Below are 8,789 nucleotides of genomic sequence, written 5' to 3'. Positions count from 1 at the left end.
ACATACATACATACATACATACATACATACATACATACATACATACATACATACATACATACATACATACATACATACATACATACATACATACATACATACATACATACATACATACATACATACATACATACATACATACATACATACATACATACATACATACATACATACATACATACATACATACATACATACATACATACATACATACATACATACATACATACATACATACATACATACATACATCAATACATACTTACATGAACACATACCTCAAAATACATACCTTCCGTTATTCATTAAAATACAAATATGTTATATGAATAACACAAAATAAATACAAACAAATAATTTGTTTCAGTGCAAATCACACGTATTTTCATTTGTGTACTCTTTTATTTTTTCACTACAACATATGCGTTTTAAGCACTCTCTCGCTGGCCACCACTGTTTTAGATCCTATAAAACTAGTTCATTGCTCGCAATACTGGTGTTTTTAAGCCAGTTATGGCCGTTAATGTCATTCTATGAGAAAGACAGTTTATAGTGGGGGGCTATTCGAAAACATGGACCAATATTGCCCATTTTCAATTCGAAACAAACTGCATCAATAAAAAATATTTGTGCAAAATGTCAGCTCCTTAGCTCTTCTCGTTCGGGCTCTATCGTGCTTTCAACAGACAGACGGACGGACATGGCTAGATCGTCTTAGAATTTAATAAGGTCCCAGAATATATATACTTTTGTGGGTCTATGACCAATATTTCAATGTGTTACAAACGGAATGACAAAAACAGTATACCCCTCATCTTTTTTTATGGTCGGTATAAAAAAAATCGTTTTAAAAGTTTTGCATTATTATAAAATTTGCAAATTTTTTTAATTAATCACTTTTTTAAATTCGAAAAAGCTCGTTCCATAATTAAGCAAAGGTCTTATTGAACACCCTATTTCGGCAATCACCTTGATGTTCATATTAATCTCAAGATCTAAGTTCATATAAATGTAGGCCCATTTTTCGAAATTCACTATACATATATTTACGGCATAAGATTTGATTCAGCATAGTCGGATATAACACATTTGTTTTTCCTAAATTTAGACTACGGACGGATATTTGGTTCTATTTTCGAAATGTTTTATTCAGGGATAGTTCCAAACTAACTATTAAATAAGTTATTTATTTATAATTAATTAGAATTAATTAAGTGCTAGCTGCTAGGGCCATCAGTTCTAATTAAATAAAATAAGTTATTACTTGTAATAACTGAACTAAACATTTTGACCCAATAACATATTGATTAACCTACTATTAGCAACAAGCATATGAGGAGGGAATGCCATTCAAAAGTTGTACGCTACGCTCACCTGATCAAGCGAGTCAGATAGATAACAAATTGAACAACTGGCAAATTAGCGTGTGGCTGTCAAAATATACTGCAAAATGCCTGAATGATAAAAGAACAAAGTGTGTTGAATAAAACATTTTAGACAATTAAAATATAGACTAACTGAACTGATAAAGAATTTGTTTAAATGTCTTAATTTATTGCAACAATAAAAACAAAACGTTCCGATAAAATGTCGCCAGCTCATAAAAAGACGCATTATGTTTAAAGTTCAATTACAAACGATATTCGGTTTTCTTTTGTAACGGTAATCAGATAACAGACAACTAAATTTAATTTATAAAATTATTTAAATTTAATTACTCTGGATGAGTTTATAATCATCATGAAATTATTTTATTATACAAATACACAATACAAAATCAACAAAAAATTTAAATAAAAAAAATGACAAGACAAACGACTAAATAAAACAAATATTTTGGTGAGAGGTGGGAGGCTTTAGAAAAAAACCGCAAGAACCGCAGCAAAGGCATCGATCAGTATGAATGAAACCACTTTTTGCGAAATATTTATGGACATTTTACGCAGATGTTTTTTATACATTTGCACATACATATTATACTGACATACGTAAGTACGTAACCGATAATATACGACGTCTCAGACATTTACCGTTAGCTGGTGGGAACACAATCAGTAATCAAAACAACAACTTCAACATCATCATAACTGACACCGACTCAAACCCATATTTGGAACTGGTAATTGAAATAATCTTCACAACTTTGGCGGTACATGAGAGCTAAAGAGAGAGCGTTTGTGTATGTGCGTCAAATACTGGTTTCCAGCTACTCAGTTCAAAGTGATCGTTTTTGTTTCGCCTCAAAAGAATTCATAAGATGTTGTTGACAGTTTGGAATTTAATGAAATTAAAAACAAAAACTGTTTTTATATACAATAAAAAATAATTATAATTTAAAGTTTATTTATGTAAAATTAAATTAAGATATTTTTTCACACGTATTTCACTGTTATCGGAAATGAGATGTGTTGATTCACATCCCCGCTTTCGTATCACGTGCAAATTCAGAGAATGTATAATGAAATGTATACAAAAAATATAAAGATAAAAATTCTAAAAAATTTTAATTGGAATTTATTTTATTATTTAATATTAAAACAATTATGTATTTGTAAACAAATGTTTGGTACATTCCTCGAATAGTTTTATGCAGTGTTAGAAAAACTACGTTGCTACCAAGTATTATATTATTGCTTTAACTACTGCTCCAAACAATTGTCTGAAGTTGTAGCAGTAGCATTTGTTTTGTTTTATAATCATACGTTTTTAAAACTTTTGCTACTTATAAAAAAGTAAATCTCAAAATATAGCAGTAGTAATAAAACAGTAGCAATAGAAATAGTTCTAAATAAAACATAAACTACAAATGGAGTAGTAGCTTAAAAATATAAATAATTCTATTGCTACTTTTGATAAGTAGCAATAGAAATATTTGCTACTAGTTGATCGTTCTATTGCTACCAAATTATTGAAGTAGCAATAGAATAAAACAAAAAACTTCGACAAAAAAAAAAATAAACTAACAAATACACATATCTCAACGGGAAAAAGATTCAGTATAGGGGCCTTACTAAGGGCATTTTTCTATAGACACAAGTACATACAGCCGCATTGCAAAATCGTTTCAATTTTACATGCTTACTTAAAAAGGTCTTCCGTTAAAGGCTTTTTAGAAGATTTTCAGTCGAAGGATTTGTAAAATAGCCTTATAGGAAATTGCATTAATAATTATACATTAGAACTTATAAGAATTATATAAAGCAAATTTTCATACAAAATTTGATTCATAATTCTTTGATAAATGTGCAAGAATCCTTTTAGTAGAGGAAACAAAATCCTCCTTGAATATCTTTTGCGAAAAGGCAATGAGAAACTTTCATAATATATAAATATGTCTTCAGAAGGCCCACGAATCGAAGTCCTAGCATTTTTCCCAGCTACTTGTGCCTTTTTCTGAATGTCATAATTTTTTTTCGTATTTAATAAAATTTTTATTTTTTTATGCTACCAAAATTTATGTAGCATTGCTACCAAAATTTTGGTAGCATTGCTACTTTATTTAGGTAGCAGTTGCTACCAAATTTTTTATTGTTGAAAAATATAATATCGTTTATTGCTACTTCAGGAAAATATTTACTGCTACTATTTGAAGTATTCAACTGCTACATTGAAACATTTAAATACTAATGACTGTACTACTGCTATCAAACTTTTTATTTTTTTGCTACATCTATAAATACTGCTACCAAAATCTAAAGGTATCAGTAGTAATAGTAAATGATTTGCTGCTAGTTTTTGAACATTTTCTAACTACAAAAGTAGTTATTTTTCGTTACTACAGCTACTTGTAGTCTAGTTTTTTAAACACTGGTTTTATGTGATTTTTAAATTATTTTAATTATGGAATGCTTAAAAGAATAAAATTTTTATCTTGAACTTTGTTATGGAATGTTATTGTTAACTTTGAACTAAATGTTTTTAAAAAATATTTCAATTATTTAGAAGCAAGGACGGAATTTCAAATATGTAGAGCAATGATCTGTGTTTGTTTTTTTATTAAAGAAAGCGGTTAAACTTGAGATTTTAGATTAAAATTTAAAATTAGGTTATACATATGAAAATATGTAAAATAAACAAAATGATTTTGAAATCAAGAAATCACTCTAACGACCATGAATCCGTTAGAATTATGTATTGTTATTGTAATAAAATCTCGCATAAACATGTCTTCGGTAAATTAAACTCAATATTCTACATTTTTCAAAATCGACCTATAATTTCTATAATATGAATTGTTAATAAGAGTGCTATGCCGAAAGTCATATTTCTATTTATTTTCTTTTCTCAGGATAACATCGATTATTGCATCCAGAAACCTTCCTTTGGTTTAAAATTTCGAAAGCGGCTTACTCCAGTAAACGCCTATACACGGACAGCCATAAAAAGAACAGCAAACTAGCTCTAGTATCTTATCATATATAGTAGAGATATCCAAATTTTTACTGACAGCCAAGATGAAATGTTCAGGAATGCCGGACATTCTTAAATAGGATAACAATACTTTCAAACAACGTACGTGTACGAGGACATTACATATGTTCGATTCAGACCATTTCTGTGGAACTCCGTTGGGTGTATGTAAAAAGCGAATAGACAACATGTTTTGTGAACTCTCTCCGACAAGTTAGAGAAGCGAACCAACTTGTGTTTTAACCAGCATTATAAGACCAATGCTCGATAGGGCGAAATATCTCATGTAACTAAGCCGATCCCAACCTAGCAAAATTATTGCTGTCATAAGGTCTGTTCATTTACTCACCCATATTTACCCAGTAAATATTTACCCAGTAAATATTTGCAACGAGAGAGTAAAATTAAAATTTACAAAATTACTCTCAAAATTAGTAAAAAGTAAATGGACGCTTTACTAGTTAAAACTTTCAAAAAACCAAATATGTTATTTTTAAACCGTCGATAAGTTGACAAAATTTGGTTTCAAATTGGAATTAAAGCTTCCAAAATAGTTAAAAGTATCATAATATCGAAATAATTCACTTCGCAAACCTTTTTTATTTTAAAACAAACACAAAATCGTTGACTGACAATAAGGTAAACAAAAGACAGCTGTTCAATTTTGTATAAGATAATTATTACTAGTACAAAATAGAACTTGTAAAAGTTTGCAACGAGAGAAAATGTTTACGCTCTTGTTTTCTTTTTTTCTTGCAAGTTTTTTAAATTAATGAACGTTTTTCCAGTAACAATTGTTTGTATTGTACCAACTAGTAACAACAGCAGAGCTATAGCCACCATTGTAAACTTGGTAACAATGTAAAAAACTAAGCATACCCTAGTGGTTGGTGTAGAAAATTTCCCTACGATCTGGGATATCGATTTTCGGAAGACCAGTGCTTTCAATATACGCTCCTTCCTTTTTATGGATATAAAAAGATATCAAAATGTCGGTATTATTTAAAGTAATAGTGAGCAATATTTTTTTTGGTCCAGTAGTTGCAAAATTCAAAGATTCAAAGGAAAATCGTGACCTATAAAGATCACTTTCTATGGGAGCTAGGGTCAAATGACCCCTAATGACCCTAAATCATTACGAAAATCGGCAGTACTATTAAGATTTATATAAAACTACAGTTTTTATGTAGAGATTCTAGAACATTTAACACGATGAGCTGAAAAGTCCATTCAACTGTCAAGGGAAGAGTATGTACCAAATTTCATTAAATTATGTGTCAAATTTCATCATATCCAGTAACCAGTAGCGTGCGCGCAAAGTTTACATGGACACACAAACGGTCAGACGGCTTAATCGGCCCAGTAAGTGATTCTAAGCCGATTGGTATAATTTAGGGTGGAAGAACTATTTTTCAATATTACAAACATCAGCTCAAGGGCATAATATCCTCCACACTATAGTGGTGTAGGGTATAAATAGGGGAAGTATGTACTGTATGAATCACATATCAATGATATGTACGTACCAATGAACTCCCCCAGGGCATGTTTCCTTGAAGAAAATCCCATCTTGGTGTATTGCAATGCCGGGGTAAAGAGGTGCAACCAGAACCTCTGGTGCCGGGACTATAAACTGGTGATGTCTTTCCTTAGAATTATTTGACATGGGATCGAATCAAAGCACCACATAATCTTGTCTGGGTGGTCAGTTGGTTGTGGTTAAATTCTAAATTCGAATGAAGGGGTGCTTGGGTAAAAGATTGATACACGGTGATATATAAATTTTCGGGATAAGTTTCTGTTATCGCTCCTAGTTTCTAAGAGCGGTACAAACCACAGGGCAAACTGTGAATTAATAAAATGTTGGATTTGATTTGGGTATGATTTGGAGTGAGCTGTACCATGTACTTTTATCTGATGGATGAGAAGGATTCTGAGTTGTATCTGTGAAAATGTCAGAATGACAGAAGTAGTGACGGTTGAAGTGGCGGTGGATTTGGTTGAGACGTTGTGGAGTTGTAATACCTTAATCTTTAATTTATTGGCGATTTTCCTTCATGGTTGAGTGTGTTGGAGCTTACTCTAAAACATGCTGAACTTATCACAGTATGTCCTTGAGGCCACTGAAATAAGTCTGGCTAATTACAATTTAGATCTGTGTTTTCTAACCACCAATTACGTCCCTAGGTGCTGTAGCCGAAACAACAGAAGCCATCTTTGTAGTGCGGTTGAGCGACCTTAAGAGGTCTAGAAATTCACTGGGTGAGTCTTTAGATGATGAGAATGTTTGTAGGGTGTTATCACCTGATGTTGGGTCCGCCCCTTGTATCGACTCTAACCAGTGATTAACTTTTCCTTTGTTGAGGTTATATTAAGCTTAACTCATGACACTCATGTCATTCCCCAACGGGAGTAATATGGCAAGAGCTTGGATAGCTCGAGTACTTGAACTAAGTGCGTGTACATGGACCGGCACAGCCATGTACAAAAATTGTCACCTGCGTGTAAGAAAAAGTGGTTGAAAAGGACCACCGTAAAATAGGCCAAAAAGGCAGTTGTTTACGTAAAGCACTTCGACATTCATACCAATGAACTTACTGATGTCAATGACAGGAAACATCATTATACAAGCGTGATCTAGACCCCACCTTTATAGCATCTTGACTTGATATTGATTGATATAGAATCCACGGGGAAGGAAAATAGAAAATTTTTCCCCCAAACCAAAACTGTTTAATATAATTAAGAAAAAAATTGGAAAAGGGCCCGCCTAGCGTTATAGTTAGTTATTTAGTTTGAAAGGAGCATGTATATACATCAAATCCGAAGAAATATACCTATGTCTCTATCGGGCCTGTTGTACGCTCGTTTAGACCACACAACTTTGTCAACATTGTAACAATTCGTTGTCGCAATTTAAACTTTATGCACATCCGTTACCACGTTTGTTAATGCGTTGTAAATAGTGAGCTTAACACGTTTGTTAACATTTAGACAACGGATGTTCATAAAGTTTAGATTGCGACAACGAATTGTTGCAATGTTGACAAAGTTGCGTGGTCTACATTACATGTTGTTGTTGTATGTATGTATATACTTGACAATGGATGTTATTGAAAAATTTGGTGTCAATTTGGCACCAGACGTGTATATTTTTTTTCCTCCGTGTACTAAAATTGTTAACAGCGATACATATATGATACATGATTTCATCAAGACCATAAAACATTTTTCTCAGACCCGCCTAGCGGTATTTTCTTATTTGTTTTAAATTTTAATTAATTATTATTAGATGAAGTGAAAACATTAATAACATTTCTGAAAACCTCTTCAACTAGCCATAGCAACCCACAATTGATATATTTTCAGACAAGTTAAACCAAAACATATGTATTAATTTGAACTGTTACTATCGAAATTTGCTGCAAATGAAAAATAACATAAATTTCCATTTGAAAATGATTTGCATAATCACATGTGGTTCATAATTTGCAAATCACACTCACATTTTAGTTTTGTGTAATCTTTGAAAACATTTAAAAAAAATACAACAAACAATTTAAAATACTTAAACAAAACATGCTCTTATCACGACATTATTTTAGCATGTTTTGCTTCTTTGCAGTTGCCGTGTTTAAATAAATATTATTATTTCAAATGTTCTTCAGATAACAAAACCTTACGGGGCCATTTATCAAATTAAAGAAAGCAAAATCAAAATGTTTGTGTCTCGTTTGGAACCCCTTCAGACAAGCAGAAGCAGGTACGATTTGTTTATTTAACAGGTTCAATGGCAGGTCTCTTAAAAATAATAATTTTTATACAACAATTTAGTCATATATTATACTATATAGTCATAATTAGTCATTAAACTGAGTAGATTGTTTTATGAAAAATACTTCAAGAATCTCTAAAATAAACAAACAACTTTTGAACCGTGCGGTTGTGTTTTTTTTATTTTACCATAAAAGGTGTCTGAAAATATATTTGTTTTTGTTCATATTTTCGCAGTTGTTGTATTCTAAAAATATTATAAAATTTTATGAACTTCTTGGAACTAATACAAAACAATTGATAAACAAATGGAATTTTTATCTTTAAGTGGTCGAGTAAAATAAGTTTATTAATTTATACTTGCCAGTAGTAAGTACATACAATTTTGTGTTTGTAAGGGGATTTACTTTTTATTAGATTGCCCCAAAAACACACATCCATATGTTTACGGTAAAAATATTTCTTTTTAAGAAAATTTGTGAAATTCAAGGTGATTTTTGAAAATTAACGTTAATTAGTACAATAAACAAACAAAAAAATTAACTAATTAGTAAAATTTGTTACAACTGACTAAAAATCATGGGATTTTAAAACACAGTGTGAAA

The sequence above is a fragment of the Lucilia sericata genome, unplaced genomic scaffold (assembly GCF_015586225.1).
Source record: "Lucilia sericata isolate MDLA Ls3-8-SP2 unplaced genomic scaffold, ASM1558622v1 Contig000037F_arrow, whole genome shotgun sequence".
Lineage (NCBI taxonomy): Eukaryota > Metazoa > Arthropoda > Insecta > Diptera > Calliphoridae > Lucilia > Lucilia sericata.
The sequence above is the reverse complement of the archived record's forward strand: the minus strand, read 5'-3'. Positions refer to the sequence as shown.